This window comes from Triticum aestivum, chromosome 2A (assembly GCF_018294505.1).
Source record: "Triticum aestivum cultivar Chinese Spring chromosome 2A, IWGSC CS RefSeq v2.1, whole genome shotgun sequence".
In the NCBI taxonomy this organism is placed as follows: Eukaryota; Viridiplantae; Streptophyta; class Magnoliopsida; order Poales; family Poaceae; genus Triticum; species Triticum aestivum.
Window position 1 is genome coordinate 357,126,737 of NC_057797.1, and position 21,962 is coordinate 357,148,698.

At 42.9% G+C, this 21,962-nt stretch overlaps 1 long non-coding RNA gene across 36 annotated transcripts; it reads right to left on the reverse strand.

The window, feature by feature from the left end:
* Positions 1-9,932: 9,932 nt before the first annotated feature.
* Positions 9,933-18,411, reverse strand: LOC123188658 (uncharacterized). Of its 36 annotated transcripts, none has more exons than XR_006495021.1 (9): positions 17,930-18,411; positions 17,683-17,746; positions 16,642-16,708; positions 15,293-15,347; positions 12,876-13,172; positions 12,472-12,776; positions 11,477-12,012; positions 10,921-11,391; positions 10,404-10,693 (listed from the first exon to the last, which is right to left on the reverse strand). It is a non-coding gene; the product is annotated as an uncharacterized lncRNA (long non-coding RNA). The 36 variants fall into 36 exon arrangements; XR_006495014.1 differs by having other exon boundaries at positions 15,293-15,378; XR_006495017.1 differs by having other exon boundaries at positions 17,665-17,746.
* Between the last annotated feature and the right edge of the window lie 3,551 nt (positions 18,412-21,962).

A 21,962-nucleotide genomic window follows, 5' to 3' on the forward strand; every position in this document is an offset into this window, starting at 1 on the left:
TGTACTGGTTCTTTTATGAACAAGACTACTGAATTCAGATGGGATCTTTTGGAAAGAATTAAATGCAACTCCGAAGATTGAGAACTCAATGAAGGTAAGGAGTCAGGTATAAAATTTGAATCTGATTGTGTTAAAACTTTTATCGATACCGATACTTTTTAGAATTTTAGCAATAAATATGGACTTGACTCCAAGATAGTAGCTTCTTTCGGTGAATCATTTGCTACTCATGTTGAGATCCCTAAGGAGAAGTGGTTTAAATATCCTCCTCCCAGTGAAGTAAAAATAGTATAACCCATTGAAGCTAAAGAATAAACCAATACTTATAATGTTGATCTAGTTATCCCTAATTCTTATATTGAGAAACCACCTTTTCCTGTTAGGGTAAAAAAACTTGCTAAAGCATCAGTTTTAGTTCGCAAGAGTTATAGAAGAACACCTACACCCTCTAAAAAAATTAAAATTGAACCTAATGTTGCTATGGTTAAAGATCTCTTGGGAAAAATATTGATAGGCATATTATTTATTTGTGTGATCAAGCTACTAGAATTGCTAAACCCGATCAAAAGGACAAACATAGACCTATTGTTGGCGTGCCTGTTGTCTCTGTTAAAATAGGAGATCAATGTTATCATGGCTTATGTGATTTGGTGCTAGTGTGCGTGCAATTCCTTTTACTTTATATCAAGAAATAATTGATGATATTGCACCAGCTGAAATAGAAGATATTGATGTTAAAGATGCTAATAGAGATACTGTCACACCATTTGGGATTGTTATAGATGTTGAAGTCTTGTGTGGGAAAATAAAATACCCTAGTGATTTTCTAGTTCTTGGTTCCCCACAAGATGATTTTTGTCCCATTATATTTGGTAGACCTTTCCTAAACACTGTTATGCTAAGATAGATTGTGAGAAAGAAACTGTTAGTGTAAGTTTCGGTGATGTGTCTCATGAGTTTAACTTCTCCAAATTCAGTAGACAACCTTGTGATAAAGAATTGCCTAGCAAAGATGAAATTGTTGGTCTTGCTTCTATTGTTGTGCCTCCTACTGATCCTTTAGAACAATATTTGCTAGACCATGAAAATGATATGTTTATGAATGAAAGAAACGAAATAGATGAGATATTCTTTAAAGAAATACCTGTTTTGAAACACAACTTGCCTATTGAGACTCTTGGAGATCTTCCACCCAAGAGTGATCCTGTGTTCGATATCAACAATTGCCTGATACTTTGAAATATGATTATCTTGGTGAAAAGAAGGTATATCCTATTATTATTAGTGCTAACCTTTCAGAACATGAAGAAAAGAGATTATTAAAAACTCTGAGGAAGCACCGAGCCGCTATTGGATATACTCTTGATGATCTTAAGGGCATTAGTCCCACTCTATGTTAGCATGAAATTAATATGGAGCCTGATGCTAAACCAGTTGTTGATCACCAACGACGGTTAAATCCAATGGTGAAGGAAGTGGTAAGAAATGAAATATTAAAGCTTCTAGAAGCAGGTATAATCTATCTCATAGCTGATAGTAGATGGGTGAGTCATGTTCATTGTGTCCTAAGAAGGGAGGTATTACTGTTGTTCCTAATGATTAAAATGAATTTATCCTACAAAGAATTATCATGGGTTATAGAATGGTAATTGATTTTACAAAACTAAACAAAGCTACTAGGAAACATCATTATCATCTACCTTTAGTTGATCAAATGCTAGAAAGACTCTCAAAACATACACATTTCTGCTTTCTAGATGGATATTCTGGTTTTTTCCAAATACCTGTGTAACAAGAGGATCAAGAAAAAACTACTTTTCCATGCAATTTTTGTACTTTTGCTTATAGACGTATGCCTTTCGGTTTATGCAATGTACCCACTACCTTTCAAAGATGTATGACTGCTATATTCTCTGACTTTTTTGAAAAGATTGTTGAGGTTTTCATGGATGATTTATCCATATACGGAACTTCTTTTGATGATTTCTTAAGCAACCTTGACCGAGTTTTGCAGAGATGTGAAGAAACTAATCTTGTCTTGAATTGGGAGAAGTGCCACTTTATGGTTAATGAAGGTATTGTCTTGGGACATAAAATCTCCGAGAGAGGTATTGAAGTTGATAAAGCTTAAGTTAATGCTATTGAAAAAAATTGTGTCCTAAAGATATCAAGGGTATAAGAAGTTTCCTTGGTCATGCTGGTTTCTATAGGAGATTTATTAAAGACTTCTCTAAAGTTTCTAGGACTCTTACTAATCTTTTGCAAAAAGATGTTCCATTTGTTTTTGATGATGATTGTGTTGAAGCATTTGAAATTCTTAAGAAAGCCTTAATCTCTGCACCTATTGTTCACCAGCCTGATTGGAACCTACCCTTTGAAATTATGTGTAATGCAAGTGATTATGTTGTTGGTGCTCTTCTAGGACAAAGAGTTGATAAGAAATTGAATGTTATCCCATATGCTAGTAAACCCTAGACAGTGCTCAAAGAAATTATGTGATACGTCTCCAACGTATCTATAATTTTTTATTGTTCCATGTTGTTATTTTATCATTCTTGGATGTTTTACAATCGTTTTATAGTCATTTATATCATTTTGGTACTAACCTATTGACATAGTGCCAAGTGTCAATTGTTGTTTTCTGCATGTTTTTCACATCGCGGGAAATCAGTACCAAACAGAGTCCAAACACAACAAAACTTTTTTGTGGAATTTTTTTGGACCAGAACACATCCAATGTGCTGGAGAAGCACGTGGGGGGGTGCTCAGAGGGGAGCACAACCCACTAGGGCGCGCCTATAGGCCCAGGCGTGCCCGGGTTGGTTGTGCCCACCTTGGATGCCTCCCGAACCAACTCTTTGCCCTATAAATACCCCAATATTCCACAAACCCTAGGGGAGTAGACGAAAATCAATTCCAGCCGCCGCAAGTTCCAGAATCACCAGATCCAATCAAGACACCATCACGGAGGGGTGCATCATGTCCATTGGTGCCTCTCCGATGATGCGTGAGTAGTTCTTTGTAGACCTATGGGTCCTTGTTAGTAGCTAGATGGCTTCCTCTCTCTCGTTTGATTCTCAATACAATGGTCTCTTGGAGATCCATATGATGTAACTCTTTTTGCGGTGTCTTTGTTAGGATCCGATGAACTTTGAGTTTATGATCAGATCTATCTTTTTATCGATGAAAGTTACTTGAGTCTTCTTTGATCTCATATATGAATGATTTCTTATAGCCTCCTATTTCTTCTCCAATATTTGGGTTTTGTTTGGCCTACTTGATCTATTTATCTTGCAATGGGAAGAGGTGCTTTGAGATGGCTTCGATCTTACGGTGCTTGATCCCAGTGACAGAAAGGGAACCGACATGTATGTATCATTGCTATTAAGGATAACAAGATGGGTTTTATTTTTACATAAATAGATCTTGTCTACATCATGCCATCGTTCTTATTGCATTACTCCGTTTTTCCATGAACTTAATACACTAGATGCATGCTGGATAACGGTCGATGTGTGGAGTAATAGTAGTAGATGCAGGCAGGAGTCGGTCTACTAATCTTGGACGTGATGCCTTATCTGAAGTTCTATCAATTGCCCAACAGTAATTCGTGTACCAACCGTTTGCTATTTTTCTCGAGAGAAGCCATTAGTGAAACCTACGACCCTCGGGTCTCTTTTTCAATATATTTGCTTTTGCGATCTATTTTCCTTTTCTTTTATAATTAGATCTATTAAACCAAAAATACAAAAATACCTTGCTGCATTTTATTTGGTGTTTGATCTATAAATATTTACAACTATCTCACGTCCGTTTGCCTATCTCTGGCGTCGTTGCCTGAAAGGGATTGACAACCCCTTTAAGATGCCGGGTTGAGAGCATTTGTTATTTGTGTGCAGGTATTGTTTATGTAGTGTTGCTTGGTTCTCCTACTGGTTCGATAACCTTGGTCTCATCACTAAGGGAAATACATATCGTCGCTGTTCTGCATCATCCCTTCCTCTTTGGGGAAATACCGACGTAGTTCTAGCAGACACCAAAAGGAATTTCTGGCGCCGTTACCGGGGAGACATCATCAACATCTACTAGGTTCCTAATCAAAAATATCATCTCCTCGCAATTTACATTATTTGTCATTTGCCTCTCGTTTTCCTCTCTCCCACTTCACAAAATTGTTTGTTTTATTCGTCCTCTTTTTCTTTCGCCGTTTTCTTGTCAGATCTATCCTTTACTTGCAATCATGAGTGATTTCAGTATGGCAGCAACAGATGATGGCCTAACTCCTAAGATTGGATGTATGGGAAATTTTGATGCTAAAACTTTTATCTTTGGGCAAGGGAATTTTATGGGAAAAGAACGTATCCAAGAATGTTTCAACTGTGTTGGAAATTTAAGTCTTGATGATGCTCCTATACTTAGAAGGACTAGATCTTATTCGGAAGCTATTTCAGCACTAGTTCTAAAACTTGAAAGTAAATTTATTCATACTCATCCTACATTGCAAAGATTGTTTTTTGAGGTTCCCGTTATAAAGAATCCTAAGGCTAAAAAGTTGGCCACGCTCGTTCTTATGAATGAATTTGACTACATAATACGGGAAACTAGGGAAATATTTGATTTTTATGGTATGAATCATGAAAGCCCGTGATAGATGAAATTATTTACAATAGTGATTATGCATTAAGAAATTTTCTTGGGGATAATCAAATCTTTGATGAGAATCTTAAAAAGGAAGTCCCCATTTTAGATATATTCCAACAAGTTTTCAATAATGTTAATCAACATTACTCTTGGATTATTGCTGGAAATCAGAGGGGTTATGATGATAGGCAACTTAATAGTGCTAAAGTCTCTATGGTAATACGTTTTTATGTTGTATTTACAAAACCTCTTGACAAAAACACCTCTAAGGAAATTAAGGAGAAGGACACCAAAACTTAGATCCTTACTTTATGCCTAGCTAGGGGCGTGAAACAATAGCGCTTGTTGGGAGGCAACCCAATGAATAAGATTTATTTTTGATTTTTTCTTTCTGCTCTTGAGTGTTTGCACAATTATTCTACTATTATGATTGTGTTTTTTGTGTTTTATTTAGTGTTTGTGCCAAGCAAAGCCTTTAGGATGTTCTTGGGTGATGGTTGTTTGATCTTGCTGAAAAATAGAAACTTTGCACGCTAGTCACAGAATTGTTAAAAATCACATAAACATGATAAAATACCCATTATTTTTGCAGAAGATTAATATACAAATTGCTCACATGGTCCTAAGTTTTCAGAATTTTTGGATTTACAGAAGTATTTGAAATATCCAGATTGCTATAGACTGTTCTGTTTTTTGATAGATTCTGTTTTCTTTGCATTGTGTGCTTGTTTTGATAATTCTATGGTTTTCCTTGATGAGTTTTGCCATAGAAAAGTTGAAATACAGTAAATATAATGCAAGAATAAAATATGAATTGTTTTCCTACAATACTTATAGTAATGATTTGTTTTCTTATACTAACGGATCTCACGAAGGTTTTGTTGAGTTTTGTGTGATTGAAGTTTTCAAGTTTTGGGTGATGTTACGATGGACGAAGGAATAAGGAGTAAGAAGAGCCTAAGCTTGGGGATGCCCATGGCATCCCAAGCTATTATCCAAAGAGAAGCAAGCAACTAAGCTTGGGGATGCCCGAGTGGCATCACCTCTTTCTTCTAACGACCATCGGTATTTTACTCGAAGCTATATTTTTATTCGTCACATACTATGAGTTTTTCTTGGAGCGTCTTGTATGATATGAGTCTTTGCTTGTTTTTCTTTGTGTTTTGAGTCATGAATCCTTGCTGGAAACACCTATTTGAGAGAGCCAAAATTATGCCATGACTTGTTAGAATTGCTCTCTATGCTTCACTTCAATTTTTATGAGCTATGGAATTGCTCTTGTGCTTCACTTATACTCCCTCCGTTCCTTAATATAGGGTGTACAATTTTTGGCACGGAAATTAAAGAATGCATGTGGAGGAAAATTTCACAAGCTTTGGGCGAGAATACACCTGACTAATTGACATGAGAAAATAGAGGAGCTTTCCTAATATAAGGAAATGTAATCAAATCCCTAAAAACATGATCCGGACGAGTGGTGCATCGCAAAACACCTTATATTTTGGATTTTTTCTCAAAAATCTATACACCTTATATCAAGGAACGGAGGGAGTATCTTTTTGAGCATGGTAGGCTTTGTTACTTTTGAAGAAATGCTCTCTTTCTTCACTTAGATTTATTTGAGAGTTAGTAAAATTTTGAAGAAATTATATCTTGCTTCACTTAAATTAATTTGAGATAAAGAAATATTATGCTCATGATCTTCACTTATATTTGTTTGAGATTATCAAAAGCAACACATGAAAATTAGTCCCAAAGTGATAGATATCCAAGAAGGATATAATTAAAACTTTCATGAAGATCATTAGACAAAAAAACATGATTCCTTGAAATAGTTTTGAGATATGATGATGTGATATGTGAGTCATGTTGATGAGTAATTGTGCTTTAGTAAGAATATTGGTGTTAAGGTTTGTGATTCCCTATGCAAGCACGAAAGTCAATAGTCATGCAATGAAATTATATCCTACTTGGGGTGCATTATTCGGTGTTAATTATGCTTAATGCTCGCTTATGAGATTATTCATTTCTTGGTTGGTCGCTTCTCAATCTTTTGCTAGCCTTCATTTTGCACTAAGTATGATCACTACTTATGCATCCAAAAACCTCTAAACTAGTTTTGCCACATGAATCCACTATATCTACCTATATGCGGTATTCTTTTGCCGTTCTAAGCAAATTTGTATGTGCCATCTCTAATTTTCAAAATAAACTTCTCTTTTGTGTGTTCGTACTGCTCGCGAGGCGGTGAGGGGTGGCTAATATTTTCCATGCTAGATGTGTTATTCTCACAATGAGTGTTTATTCACTTGTAATTGCATGAGAGTAAGGCAAAGATATTAGGGATGCCCAGTCCCGAAATGAAAAATGAATTTACTTTATGTTGTCAAATAACAAATTCCTTGGAAAGTGTTGGTATGGAGGGAACCCGTGGATACGGTTAGCCATGGAAAGTGAAAGTATGGTGGAAAAAGGAATAAACATTATTTTCTGTTTGGGAACCGCCTACAATATATCTAGCATGGAAAGTGTTGGGAACTCTAAGTCATTTTCGTTGGTGGGAAAAGCATACCTCCCAAAATGTTTTTATTTCTAAGTTTTTCGCTTTGAGCTCCGGCACCTCTACAAATCCATACTTTCCTCCGTGAAGGGCCTTTCTTTTACTTTATGCAATTTTTTATTTTTTATTTGAGTCTCCATCTTCTCTTAAAAAGAACCAACTAGGGGGCACTATGATCGTACTTGAGCATTGGGTGTAGCTAATATGCGAGTGTGTTTCATGAATGGATCACTGATTGAGCATGATGGGTTAGGGATAACTTATTTTAGCGTTGATATTTTGAAAGACATGGTTGCTTGTTGATATGCTTGAGTATTTAAGTCTCATGTCAAAACTAGACTATTGCTTTGAACCATATAAAAGTCCAAATGTCCATGCTATAAAGAAAAGAATATGAGATGCCATGTTAGGCAGCATTCCACATCAAAAATTCTGTTTTTATCATTTACCTACTCGAGGACGAGCAGGAATTAAGCTTGGGGATGCTGATACGTCTCCAATGTATCTATCATTTTTGATTGTTCCATGCCGTTATATTATCATTCTAGGATGTTTTACAATCATTTTATAGTCATTTATATCCTTTTTTGGTACCAGCCTATTGACATAGTGCCAAGTGTCAGTTGTTGTTTTCTGCATGTTTTTTACATCACAAGAAATCAATACCAAATGAAGTCCAAATGCAGCGAAACTCTTGGTGGATTTTTTTGGACTAGAAGACATCTAGTGGGCCGAAGAAGCACCTGGGGGGGTGCTCCGAGGGGAGCACATGTCATGACCTGGATTTGGTAGAATCCAAGTCTCTGTGCTTATTGTGCTATCCCTGGATCATACACAGCACACACAGTAACAAAAATTATTATCAGCAAGACATACATCATTCTACTACAATGGTAGATATATATATATATATATATATATATATATATATATATACATCTGGGCTATTCTGTTACGCGTAATTATTCTGTTACCCTTCTTGAACTGACGAATTCGAGGGGTTGAACTGATGCTCTCATTTTTGTCGAACTGATCGTCTTCTTTATGAATTGATGCTCTCAGTTTGGACCTGTGTTATTGGGCTAATGGTGTTTTCATCCCCGCAGCGTAGTCGTCACAGCCCCTGCCGCCGTCGAGGAGCTCGAGATGCTCGCCCTGAGGGCTTTCGTGGGCGCCGAAATGAACCGCCACGACCTGGGCGCGTCCGGCGAGATCGACAAGACGTCGCGCGAGGCCGCCTCGTCGGACATGGAGTCGGAGCCGCCGTGGCGCGAGCAGGTGACGGTCTGCGGGATGGTGGCGGTGCTGCTCATCAGCGTGGTGTACACATCAATCGCCATGAAGCTTAGCCTCACCACGGGCTCATCCCCACACTCAACGTCTCTGGCGCGCTGCTCGCGCTTCGGCACAAATCAACATGGTCGCATCAGTAGCAGGCACGGGCAAGGTAACGTGCTGAATTGCGAGGCATCAAGGGCGCCATGGTCAAATTAAATCCCCGCGGATCCAGCGCATAGTAGGGAGGAGAAGAGCTTGGAGAAACGCAAGACCAACAGCCGTCTCCAACATGATGGCACCGTCGACTTGCAAGGAAGGAGGGATGCGGGTAGGAAACCTGCCGTGGAGGAGGAAGTGATGGAGTGCAGTGATTGTGGCGTCTATCTCCTCATCCACCGCCATCGACTGCCCCTCCGTGACTCAGTGGCCATCCCATCAGGGATGTCGATCTTGTGGGAAGAAGGAGAGAGGCTTGGAAAAGGGAGGGGCAGCAGAGAGTTAGGGATAGGATAGAGGATGCAGCAGACGGTGGCTTCTCGCGGCTGTCGGCCGAACCCCTTGCAAGAAACGGCAGCACACCGCAGTGTTGTGTGGACGAATGCGACCAAGAGACAGTGGGTGGGGATGAAATCAGAGCCGAGAGTGCATCGGCGACAGCCAGAGGCAGGTTACGACGATGACTGGTGGGTGTGGGTAGCGACTAGCGAGGGATGGATCGACGGTGGCATGCCGCCCTTTCTCTCATCAGCTCTCTCTGTTTCTCTGGAAGAACGAAGAAAAGGAAAGAGGAGAAATTGCCGGTGGACAGCGGGCCCCTGCTCAGCCAAGGCGTCTGCCAGCAGCATGACAGGCCTGTGTGGCACAAGGTGTGTATGTGCTATTGAATTTAGCTATTCTTGTCAAGGCCTAGTTCAGGCACAACAGCTTAGACTGTCCTCTCCGTTTATGTCCAGGCCTTCCTCTGCATTGCGCTGCTCATTGCTTTCACAAACAGGACTTTACTTTGTATTCCTCACTGCTATTTTGTCGATTTTGAAGTTCCAGTTTTTTCTGTCCTTGAACTTACCCAAGTTTTTTCCTAGTAAAATGTGCACTCTCTTTTGAAAACAGAGTGTATGAACGTTCACACGGAGAGTAATTGAACTTTTGAGCACTTTTTTATATAAACATCCTTTTTTTTCTAACCCTTGTTTATTAACTTCATGTGGAAGTGCCACATTTTCTTTCGCAAGTGAAACTTTTTTGTTGTGCGGGTTTTGGACTTATCTGTCTTTCTAGTTTGAACTCACCCGACATTTTTTAACTGATTATAAAGCACGTAGTGAACGTCTACACTTAGTGTATGTTTACTTGTACAACCATGGGAGTATACTATGTGAACATTTATTATATAAACATTTATTCACAAAATACAGAGAAGTCGATAAAGAGTGAGTAGGGCGTTTCGGTGCCCAGGCTCATCTGCACCCAGTTAGAAAAAAATTCTCAAGTAATGCAATCTGTAGCAAATTTTCACGTTAAACTTTCCTAGTTCAGATCATTGAACCCTCCCAGCCGGCGATGCTTCTCTCAGGACGGAACCTAGTGGACCCTGCAAACGGAAAGCCCAGCGCGGCAATGTTAGTAGTACTTCCCAAGGTGTTGCATCTGTACTCACTATGGCGATGTGCTTGTACTGCCCAAAAACATACGCAAGAGCAGAATGTAAACATTTTTTTAAACTTGTGCTCACAGGAATAGTGACAACACCTAAAGAGCATGTTATTTTCCTCGGGTCTATTGACGGACTTCCTCAAATTTCATAGACAAACTGACTGTTTTATTTTTTTGAACTTACATGCTAGTAATAATTAAACATTCCCATACAATTTTTTTCACTATTCGTGGCATCAACCAAGATAGGTAGGAGAGAGCACTATCAAACTGATCAATGTTTTTGATTCGTACTGGTCAATGTTTTTAATTCAAACAAGTTTTCCTTTCTAGCACAAACATCTAACTGTTATGTACACTTTCTTTAAGAAGTAGCAATCAAATCATCATAGACAGAAAGTTCGAATTTGCAGTTGGTGCTATGTGTACGGATTCCATGTTTTGGTCGTCCTCATTGTCTATGTCATGTACTTCATTCTCATCCTGCTGGTGTTCTTCGTTCTAGTGATCGGTGGCGTCATAGAGAGCTAGTGATCAGCGTCTGTCCAAACCTCTCTGGTGCTGGAGTACAGGGAGAAACAAAATAGTGAGAGAAAAGAGCAGTAGAGAGAAACGAATTAGAGGTGAGCTACAAAATAGGGTGAGGGTGGTTCTTTTTCAACTGGTCATGGTTTGTTTTTCAAACTTATCTAGTTTTAAGATATGAACTTCCTGGTGCAATTATTCTTCGTCGATACAAGTTTACTAACCAAAATGACTGCAATACAGGGAGGAATGAAATTGTATACCAGGAGAAGTACACGCTCACCGAGGTCCTTCAAATCAGTGGCACTGACGGGGTGTTGGAGGATGGTCGTGAGCCTGCAAATCCAGTGAGGGAACTGAAACCAGCGGCAGTAGAGTACTTTGTCAAACTAGGATTGCGTATACAAGTTTGTTGAAATGGGGCAGTGAAGTCTCACTAGCAGTACTTCTCATGTAGTAATACATGGACTTGCTGTTAAATACACATGGACCTACTGTCTTTGCCACTTCTCTTGCGCTTCCTAACCGTCTTTCGCTTCGCCTCTCCATCGACCATCAGACTCTAAAGGGAACATGTGATCATGCTTGTCAGATATATGTACTTCAGGTGTAGAGCCATCCATGTCTCAATACAACTGATGTCCGGAGCTACAAAAAATCAGAATGCGCAATGGACTTCACTGCCCCATCTAAGATTTTTGTTGCATTATCTCTTCTCCATCTTACTATTAGTTCTACACCAAAAGATAAGTCAGGCAACTCCAAACTTGCTTTCGCAACATTGGATTAGACACGTATGTTTTAGTGTTGATTAATTACCTGATGATTGAGCAGCTGATGGTTGGGGCTTTGCTTTCTTTTTCTTGCACGACAGTGGGTTTGGGCCCTGCAGAAGGACTACCCAAATGTTAATGTTGCCCACTAGATCATAACAAGCAAATATAGTCATGCTCGTGCATATGACGAATATCTGAAAAAATAGTAGATGAAGATAAAACCTTTGCTTTTGTTCGTCAAGCAATTTCAGCTAGTGGTCCGCAAGCAATTTCAGAACACCATGCATTTTTCAGCTAGTGAAACATGTGACGAAGAACTGAACTCAAAAAACAAGATTTTTGGAGATGGAAGAAGGCGTCGGACGTTGGGTGAACCTGCTACCCCTACTCCTGCGGACTGACGGCTCTGGTGAAGTGGAGCTGATGGAGGCGAGGTTCACAAGCAGCGGCTGGGCGCACCGGGATTTGACCGCTATAGGGGATCCGCTACCCCTATTCCTGTGGACTGACGGCTCCAGTGAAGTGGAGCTGATGGAGGCGGGGTTCACGAGCAGCGGCTGGGCGCGCCAGGATTTGGCTCTGTAAATATGAAGTGCAAATCACATTAAAGGTGAACTAAAAATCTTCCTAGCAACCTTGTCCAATTGCATTACTCATAACATGATCTATAGAGAGACTTACATCCGAAATAAAATACATGCAGAGATGGGCGGCCACCAGCTTGTTTATATTAGAAATTTTAAGAAGCCTATGAACTTCAGCATGACAAGTAGATCAATACAGCATGCAACTTATGTAGTTGCTTAACTCTAAACACATGGTCAAAATTTCAGTCACTTAAGAACTATAACAGTAAAGCATTTACCACACTGATTTACTTGTTTCACTATTAAAAATGGGTTTCAAACACAACTTCTAAGAAGATAGTGCTTACTTTTGCTCTCCCACTTGGACTAAACAGGCAAAAACAGAATGCATCACTTGCGCTAAAAATCCGGAAATCCAGTGAACACATAAAACATAGAATTATTCCGATACCTCAGACGAATGGCTCTGCATATGTCGCTTTAGATGCGTCGGTTGGATTGATCTCCTTCTCCCATCTGGACAGATAATTGTAGAACTTGCACGTCGACGTCGCAAAACTCACACTTTGGATGGATCTCCTTCTTCCATCTGGACTGACAGTTGCAGAACTTCCATCAGGCAACTCACGTAACAAGCATGAATACAGCGATATCAACGAGAAATCGTGAGGGGGAGGGGTGGTCGCAGCATTGGCGGGCGTGGGGAGGGTGGAGACGTGGTCAACGTTCAATTCAATTGGTAGTGTTTCGTCAGTGCTGCAAAAACATACACATTTGCATTTTCTGAAGCTAACAAAGGGCAGATGAACTGAATTTGATTTTGCTAGCGAACTGATGCAATTTTATAGAACGAACCTTCACAGTTCCGCTAGTGCTCAATTCAATTGGCAGTGTTCCGTCAGTCTTGTGGAAACATGACCATTTGCATTTTTTGAAGCTACTACAGAATATTGCTTTAATGTCTGACATGCACTGAGCTGAACCGCTTTTTAAGTTGAGAGAGACAAAGTCGCACTGGGTTGTTGGGGCGGCATTGAACGGGCGCTGGTGGTGGTGGTGAACGGCCAGGGGTGGTGAAGGTGAACGGCCTGCGTGCTGAGGCAGCGGAGGGCGACGCCGGATCATGGGGCAGGCCCAATTCCAAAAAGAGGTCTGTAAAATTAATTGACTAATATCATTTTTTTGCTACTTTAGTTGCAGCCCCAATTCCAATAAGAGGTCTGTAAAATTAATTGACCAATATCATGTTAACAAAAACAACCTGTCCAGCGGGCACCCATGATAACTACAAGTAGCAAGTGGCATAATGAAAATAAGCCTAGTATCAGCTCTAGCAAATAGCAAGTGAGCATTTAGATTTCTGTATGCCATTTTAGTGTGCATCATCATTCCATTGTTCAAGATCCCAGAAAGCCGAGGCGGACATGGCCTCGTCAATCCAAACATTGCATGTATATCTTTTATGTTATGAAAAGCAAGTGGTATCATCCGTCACACACACAACAATAATTTATGTAGTATATCATCCATCGTACTGCCATTAGCACTGCACACAAACCGCCATTAGTACTGACATTAGTACAATAATAATTTCTTTGGTCAGACATCCATTACCCCAACCCAAAATGTACTGCCATTAGCACTGCACACAAACGGCCATTTGTATTTCAATTGTTGTAATATATGTAGTTGAACTTATAGATTTCCATTTGTAATTTTTGCTCTTATAAATATCATGTGTGTTTGTTTACGTACTGAAAACGGAATACATACTGAACTTAACAATACGGAAACAACAATACTTCCTACTTGTTCTCTCTTTGTTGCCATATAGTTAGAGCTTACAGCCACATGAGCAAAATCTTTTGTTATATTTTTTAATAATCTGACATATAGTATAAAACCAAACTGGGTTTTAACACATACAATTGAACTTTTCTGTACGTTTTTTTGAACTGATGACATATATACATGGTGAACTACAGAGCATCAATTTTGGCAGAACACAATTCATATTTTCAAAATCAGGAGATGGACCGAACTGATTGTTCTAGGTACGGTGAGCTGATTTTGCAAATAAAAATCTAGTTTCTAGGTACGGTGGACTACAGGAGCAAAGGAAAACGGGACACGTTGATTGAAAGTGTCTGCTTTCTTCAATTGAGTAGGTGCCCGAGCAGTGTGGTGCTAGGGGGCGGCGCGCGGCGGCGGACTGCTGCTCGTGACTAACTCGTCCATCTCGACACCATGGGGTCGAACTGAGGATGGCTATGAGAGTAGGGAGCATCGAGCGCGGCGGGTGGTGGCGCATACCTAGGTGAAGTAGGAAGGAGACGCGCATGCGAACAAAGGCTGGCTACTCTCGGCCCGGCGGTTGGAGTTCGTCTTCAGCCATGGCGAGCACCAGGGTGCGCCTTCCTTAGTCGTGGAGCAACTTGCGCCTCCACACTTCCCCGCAGCGCCGAGCCCCTGCAACCATGGGCGAGGTCGGGCACATGCGGCTTCCTAAGGCCCGAAGATGGTGGAGGCGGGGGCGGCGGGAGGATTCGGGGAAGAAGGTGGGGGTGGGCCGGAGGCCGGAGATGGTGGATAAGGTGGGGGTTGGGCGGTGGCCTGAGACGGGGGAGAAGGTGGGGGTTGGGCGGCGGCCGGAGACGGGTTAGAAGGTGGCATTGGGCGTCAGCTGAGACGGTGGAGAAGGTGGGAGTTGGGCACCGACGGGAGCCGGAGGGACGATGCTTTGGTGCCTTAAGGCACCTACCTTTGTGTCTATGTCATGTGGGCCCCACAGGTGACTGGCCCACATGTCAATGACCCAAAGGCAGGTGCCTTTAAGGCACCGAAGCTGCGTCCGAGCCGGAGAGATGAGGTGGAGGTGGGGCGTCTGAACCTGGAGAGGGTCATGGTTTTTTCTTTTCACAGACAGGATTGGTAGGCCTTCGTTTTCGGATAGTGGAAACTACACATCGGGCCCTTATAGGGTTGAGGGGTAACGAAATAATATTCTGTTACTAGTCCATGGGGCTGGACTAGGGTAACGCTGCATATCCTGGAGTGGTGGAAAGGGAGCTCATGTCACTACCAAATCTATTAGGGTACTAGAAATTCATGAAACATAAGTAAAACCAAACTAATTGATTACAAGCACTCCTATGAACATAACTTAAATTAGAAATTGAGGTGAACTTAAACAGTGAAAACAAGAGTGTGCTGCTGCTAGCTTTCCAATCCTAGAACAACTTCTAGGAACGCGTGGGAAACAGGCAACATACCTGAACTTGGTGTGGATTGGTAGTTCAACTTGCTACCCATTCACACTAGTACCAGCTGCACAAGACCGAAGTATTTAAGGAAATACCTGATGGCATCAAGAAAACAAGTGACTAAAACATTTAGCAATAGAAGCGATGGTACAGAAAAATTGAACTGATGTTTTTCTGCCATTCCGACAAACCTCCAGCATATTTTTTTGAACTGATTTTTTTCTATCATTGTACTGTTGCTTTTTAGGCTTTTTCGAATGAGGTGAAAGCCTCTGCTCTATTTGAACTTTTACTGAACATTCAAAAATGATTGAACTGATGTGAATCCTTTCACCAAAGTACTACTACAATATTTCGTGAACCTACCTATGTATACGAACAAGTTCTTTTTCTGCTAGGCATTTGCGCAATTTTGTGCTAAGCAAAGAGAGAAAGAAAACAACCTGAAAATGTTTCCTGCCGCCGCACGTCGACGGGGGTTTGGATATGGATGAACTAACTGGCCCATTTTTCTTGTACTGAAGCTTGTTTCCAGAAATTTAAGACAATGCAAATATTATCTATAATATGGACATTTAGTATAGTCTGAACTAAACTCTTTGGCACGTTTGCACTGAGGTAATAGCGGTGAACCTGTGACGAAGGATAGAACTCAAAAAGAATTTTTTTTGGAGGTGGAATAAGAAGTTGATCGAGCGGATTGGGAGGATGCTCAGCAACATACATTGGAGATGCAAGACCATAGTACCTCAATTACAGATGTCACTAAACTCTGGGACATTTGTACTACAAGAATTGAATCTGCAGCAATCTTGAACTTTCAGATTCCATACGCAGATAGCTACAAATTGCTAAAATCAATCACCAGTAGAAAAACACCAAAAGGTTCTCCAAATGGTTGCTTGAGGAACAGCCAAAGCTATTTGGGGTGGCGGACGGCAGCAACATGTGGGCTGGGTTGTCGCGCACCGAGAAGGATGAGGAAAACGGCAACCCAACCACTATAGTGGAAATAGGAGCTGATGGGCGTGGACTGCTGCTCGGCATGAACTCGACCGTCCGAATGCCATGGGGCTGGACTGGGGACGATGCTGGACATACTGGAGTAGTGGCCAAGGAGCTTAGAGCAGCAGTGTACATCAGCAACGGACTGCTCGCGCACAAGATGTACTGCTCTCCTGGGATGGAGGGGTGAAGTGTGTGCCTCCCGAGCTGCGACGTCGAACTACTTCGGGTTGTGTCGTTGAACGACCCGGTGTGGTGGCGGTGAACGGTATGGTGCTCATTCTCAAGCATAACCACAAGTACTTGTTTGTGCTATATGAAGAAAATGGAAACACGAAGGAAATCAGACTCACCATCGGGAAGTAGATGAACTAAAAAGCATACAAATGATGAAGTTATGCATCTTGTTTTAACTGGAACCTACAAAAATAGGAACAAATATGAGAGATGAGTTTTTGTAAGGAGAACTTACCAGGGTTTGGTGTTCGAACTTTTAAATGTTTGTGCAACTGAAAACAGAGAACAGGAGCATGCCTCGACCAGATCGGCGACTTTCTCGTGGGGTGGTCTCTCGTATACCACGATGGCAACATATACACACACAAACTAACCAAATACACAAAACTGCCAGCTAGAAAAATAAACTGATAAGAATACATGTCTTCTCGACTATGAACTGATAAGAATACACACCACAGACGGCTAGACACGGACTTCTTGAACTCCCCTAAGATAAGGTTCAGGTTTTTATGGTTTTTTTATGTTCACGTTCTTTTTCCGAAGTTCCTGACTTCTCGACTATGAACTTACTACATAGAAGGATGCTCACATACATGTATTGCTTGACAGGAGCTGACAGAAAATGTTGCAGCAACATGGTATTTTTATTCAACACAATGATACAACCATATCTTGGAATACATCCGTCGCGATGGAAACAAATGCACAGTAAAATGGCATCATTACACATACTCGAGAACTAATAGATTATTCTTCAGTTACTCTGATCAACTTTAGTTTTCTTCAGAAATTGGATGAAAAATAGCATCGACTATGCCATCAATTTTTTTGCATCTCTAGCACACTTGTTGGGACTATTGTTCATCACATGATGAACCTCTTTTATTTCTGTTTTTCTTGAGTGTCATAGAATAAAATATTAAACTATTTTGTATAAGTATAGTTGAACTTTTGTGTTTTTCTGGTTACTGAAGTAGTATCAGAACAGCCGCTGCATACATATATGAATTGACAATTTTTGTCAATGAATTGTTGTAATATATTGTATTAGAACTACGACAGCAGTATCTATCTAGTACCAAGCATGCTCATCAAGAGTGGAATTCAGGAGACAGAAGGAACAAGAGCAAAAGTACAAGGGGTGTGTTCTTCACTGTTTGGGTTATAGGGTGCCAATGATGAACTGAATCATTTTAGCTCCGTCTTCTTCCCTCAGGTCTGAATATAAGAGCAGCACCAGTTCAATTCAAAATAAATTGACAGTTCATGAATTTTGTGCTAAGCAAGCATACCCATCAGCACATGGAATGCCTTGGTAAAATGCACTCACTCAGTCCCCAAAATCAAAAAAGAAAACTACAGAGGCGGAAGGAAACGAGAGGAAAGCTTTTGAGTTCTGACCATTGCTTTTGTTGACCGACCCATCATTGAACGGCCTTGGTTGGCAGTGGTGAACAGACTGGGGTAGCGGCCGTGAACGGCCTGGGGCAGCGTCGCATTGCGAGGCGGGCTGGGGAAGCACAGCGCGGTGGAAGGCCGGCTGGAGCAGCGTGGCACGGTGGGACGCTGGCTGGAGTAGTGCGGCGGCGACGTAGGGCCTGACAGCGCAGCCAAGGAAGGTTGGCGGCGCGGCGGAGGTGGCCTGGTAGTGCGGCGGCTGGGGCCTGGCGGCACGGCGGAGGTGGCCTGGCGGCGCGGCGGCCGGACCCTAGGGTCGCAGCAGAGGTGGCATCGCGGCGCGGCGGCGAGGCCCTGGGGGCGCGGCGACCGGGGCCTGGGGTTGCATCACGGCGCGGCGACGGGGGGCTGGAGGATCGGTTCGGGGGAGGTTCGGGACAACTGGGGTCGAGCCGGGGTCTTTTTTTCATTCGGGCGGCTTCTGGGCTGCGGCAGCACTTCGGGAAAATGGATCGAGCCTATATAGGGCGCCATGGTAACAGAATATCTGGGATCCATTATTCTGTTACAGGTAACATAATAGCCCTGTCATAGCACGGCGGCCGGATCCATCACAAATGCCCGTGCGTTGCAACGGGCGAAAAAATATCGTAAAACTTGCTCCGTGCGTCAATTTTGGTATACATTTCTGATAAACATCAGTAATAAGTTTATACTATTATTGCTTTTCAAAATATGAAGTGCGGACGTAAAGAAGTCACCCTAACATCTGATAGAGGAGTAGTGCTGCATAGAATAGTCTAGTAATCAGCTTTGTATTTTATATTTCAGAAAACACAAATATTCCTTTACTTTTAGATAACTAAAAGAATAAAAACATTCATATTTTATTAGAATTGAAACATGTTTTGAAAATGAACATTTTTTTGAACATAAGTTTTTTGTGGAAGAGAATTTTTAAAAATTTGTGATCAATTTTAAATGATTTAAAAAAAATTGGAACATATTTTGGGAAACATGAATTTCGAGCAATATTGAAAAGCATGAATTTTTTAAAGCAAGAAGAATTTGAAACACTCTTTGTCTTTAAAAAAACACACGCTCGGTGTCTGCAACGAAAAATGGATTGTTGGGTCCATACCATGTAGTATAAAGTTGAGAAAGTCGTAGGGATGTCCTTTGATGGCGCCTCCTTCAGCTTAGTACTATCATCAGGTGAAAGAGGAAATGGTGTAATTGTTTTCAGCGGGATATACAAACTGTGGAATTGTTGTATACTATTCGAGAGTTTAACAACCAATCCAAAAGTTTTTCTTAGAAATTTCAAAAGATTTGCAAAGTATTTTTTTGGATGAAAGAGTAGTGGTGCATAGAAGTGGGATTGTTTATGTACAATTATTTTTGTTAATATTCGAAAGCAAACATTTTTTTACTATATTAATTATATTTTTAGAAAATTTTGGTTATTTGATTTGCAAGATTATATTCTGTTCTTTTTCTTTTGCACTATGAACTTAGTCATCATCATCATAAAAGAGCAAGCTTTTCTCTGTTCCCCATCATAGGTAAATTTTGGGTGAATTGTAAAAACAAAGCTAAATTTCAAGATGCACCATCGTCACATTCTTTCAACTCTTCACAAGAAATATTATTTCCAATATTTCACTAACTTTAATTATTGTATTTGATGATGTATTCAGATGTGGTAAGCTAGAACATTAAAATATGACAGTAATAACAATAAAACAACAACAAGTAAATCGGTGCTCATTTTTCTCAAAAGAAGCAAATCGGTGCTCATTTATTTAGAAAGAAAAGAATTGCAATCGATGCTACTCCCTCCGTTCTAAAATAGATGACTCAACTTTGTACTAACTTTAGTACAAAGTTGAGTCATCTATTTTGGAACGGAGGGAGTAGCACGCATGGCAAGCTCCAGCAGCTTCTGGTCGGTGCAGCCAATAGAGAAAGCAATCCACACAAAAGAAAATCCCCACCGAGACCACTACTGCGTGGACATCGCCATTCCTCCAGCAGCGCTGCTGCTCTTCTTGCTCTTTCTCTTTATCCATCCATCTCCAGTGCGTCGACAAACCCACCCATCAGCGGTGCTCTCCTTCCTCTCGTCTCTATTCGTGCTCTAGCCACGCACCACCCACGCGCCCTTCTTGCTTCAGTCGACGGCGCCACGTTCCCCTCTCCCTTCCCTCCTCCACAACTAACCAAGCACCGCCCTCTCACGGTTCACGTTCGTCGGCCGGTTGCAGCGCGGCTCCTGTTGGCCGAGCCTGCGCGCGCGGGGCCTGGCGGGCCGATGGCTGAGGCGCGCCAGTGGTGGCCTGCTCACGGTCGAGCTCGGCGGCTACTTGACGGGGCCGCGTGGATCTTCCCCGGGGCTCCGGGCTCCGGATCTGCGTGGTCATGTCCACCTCACCCTCCAACGGCGCCTTACTGCGGCGCTTCGGGCCCAGATCTCGCCGGTTGGCGCGTAGATGTGTGTGCGCTCGGCTTGAGGTAGCGCAAGGATGATGGGGCAGCTTGGATGGTGGCCCGTGCAGAGTGTGGCTGCCCTGTGAGCCCCGAGTTTTCTCTTTCGCGAGAGCATCCATCTATTATGACAGACAAATCTTTGTTCAATTTTTCTGAATCTTCACCTCGTCTCTCAGCAGAACGCAGGCGTCCCACGATGACGGCATAGGGGGGTGCAGCATCTGGGCCAGCATGGCGCGGAGGCCGGCGGTGATGACCTCGTGGCTCTCTCAGCAGAACTCGGGCTGCGGCGCGACGCCAAGCCACGCCTGCACTCTGCCGTCATCTGGACGCATGCCATGACGGTCACGCCCTCAAGCTCCAGCACGAGCCCCGCCTTCCCGCGCCGCGTTGCAGCCCGCGTTCCTCTGCTCTGACCGCACACATCGCGCCGCTGCCCGAGTTCCTCTGCTCTGACCGCACCCGACGCCCGCGCCGGCGACCCCTTCGGCCCTCGCCACGCCGGCGACCACCAAGAACCCCACCACCTCCTCGCCTCCGCTTGCTGCACGTCGCCAGGAGCACCGCCACCCTCCTAGGAGCCCCGTCGCCGTTCCCCTATGACCCTCGCTCGATTACTTGGCTTCTGCGGCGTGGACTCCGGCGCCAAGCGGCGGTGAGTGGCCGGCGGTGGAGTCTGAGAATGGATAAGAGGCAGTACCGCGGGCTGAATTCCAACCACTGTGGGGGCTATTTTGCAAAAACAAAACGTACTCTCAGGAACACACTTTACATAGGACTGCGGGTTGAATTCGAATAAACACAGGGGCTTTTTCGCAAAAACCCCGACGACGTACGGGCAGAAGCACTCCGTGCTTTATTAGTATATAGGGAAAGATATATATATATATAGCACTATTTTGATCACGTCAGACTATATAGGGCCCGATTAGGTTCTTCCGAGATCCAAAACGCAGAGCCAGACCAGCCCACAAGCATATTTCTGGACGGCCTCATAACCCCCAATGACCTTCTCCTCCTGCAGCCCCCGCCGCCGCGGCCTCCTCCCGCGACTCGCCGTCGGCCTCCTCCCGTGTCCCGCCGCCAGGCAACCCTTCGCCAGCCTCCTCCCGTGACCCTCCGCCAACCTCCTCCCGCGACTCGCCGTCATACTCCTCCCGCGGATCTGCTGCCCTCCCGCGACTCGCCGCCGTCCTCCTCCTATGGATCTGCTGCCCTCCCACGACCCACCGTCGGCCTGCTCCCGCAGCCCTGCAGCCATCCTCATCCCAACAAATCTGCCCATGCGCGCCGCCACCAGCGGCGTTCACAAAAAACATCTCGCATCGGTCGCTGGTGCTCAAGGTCGAGGATCGAATGGATTGTGCTGGAATTGGATTGGCACAGCTGGCCTTGCACTCGTGCTGACGCACCTTCATGGAGGCCTCGGGTTTCCCTGCCGACCACCTACTTCTTCATCGCACGGTCGTTGTGGCTCTCTCTAGCTAGAGCAGCCGCTGCTTCCTGCACCCGCCCATGCTCCACCACCTGCATACCTCCTCTCCCC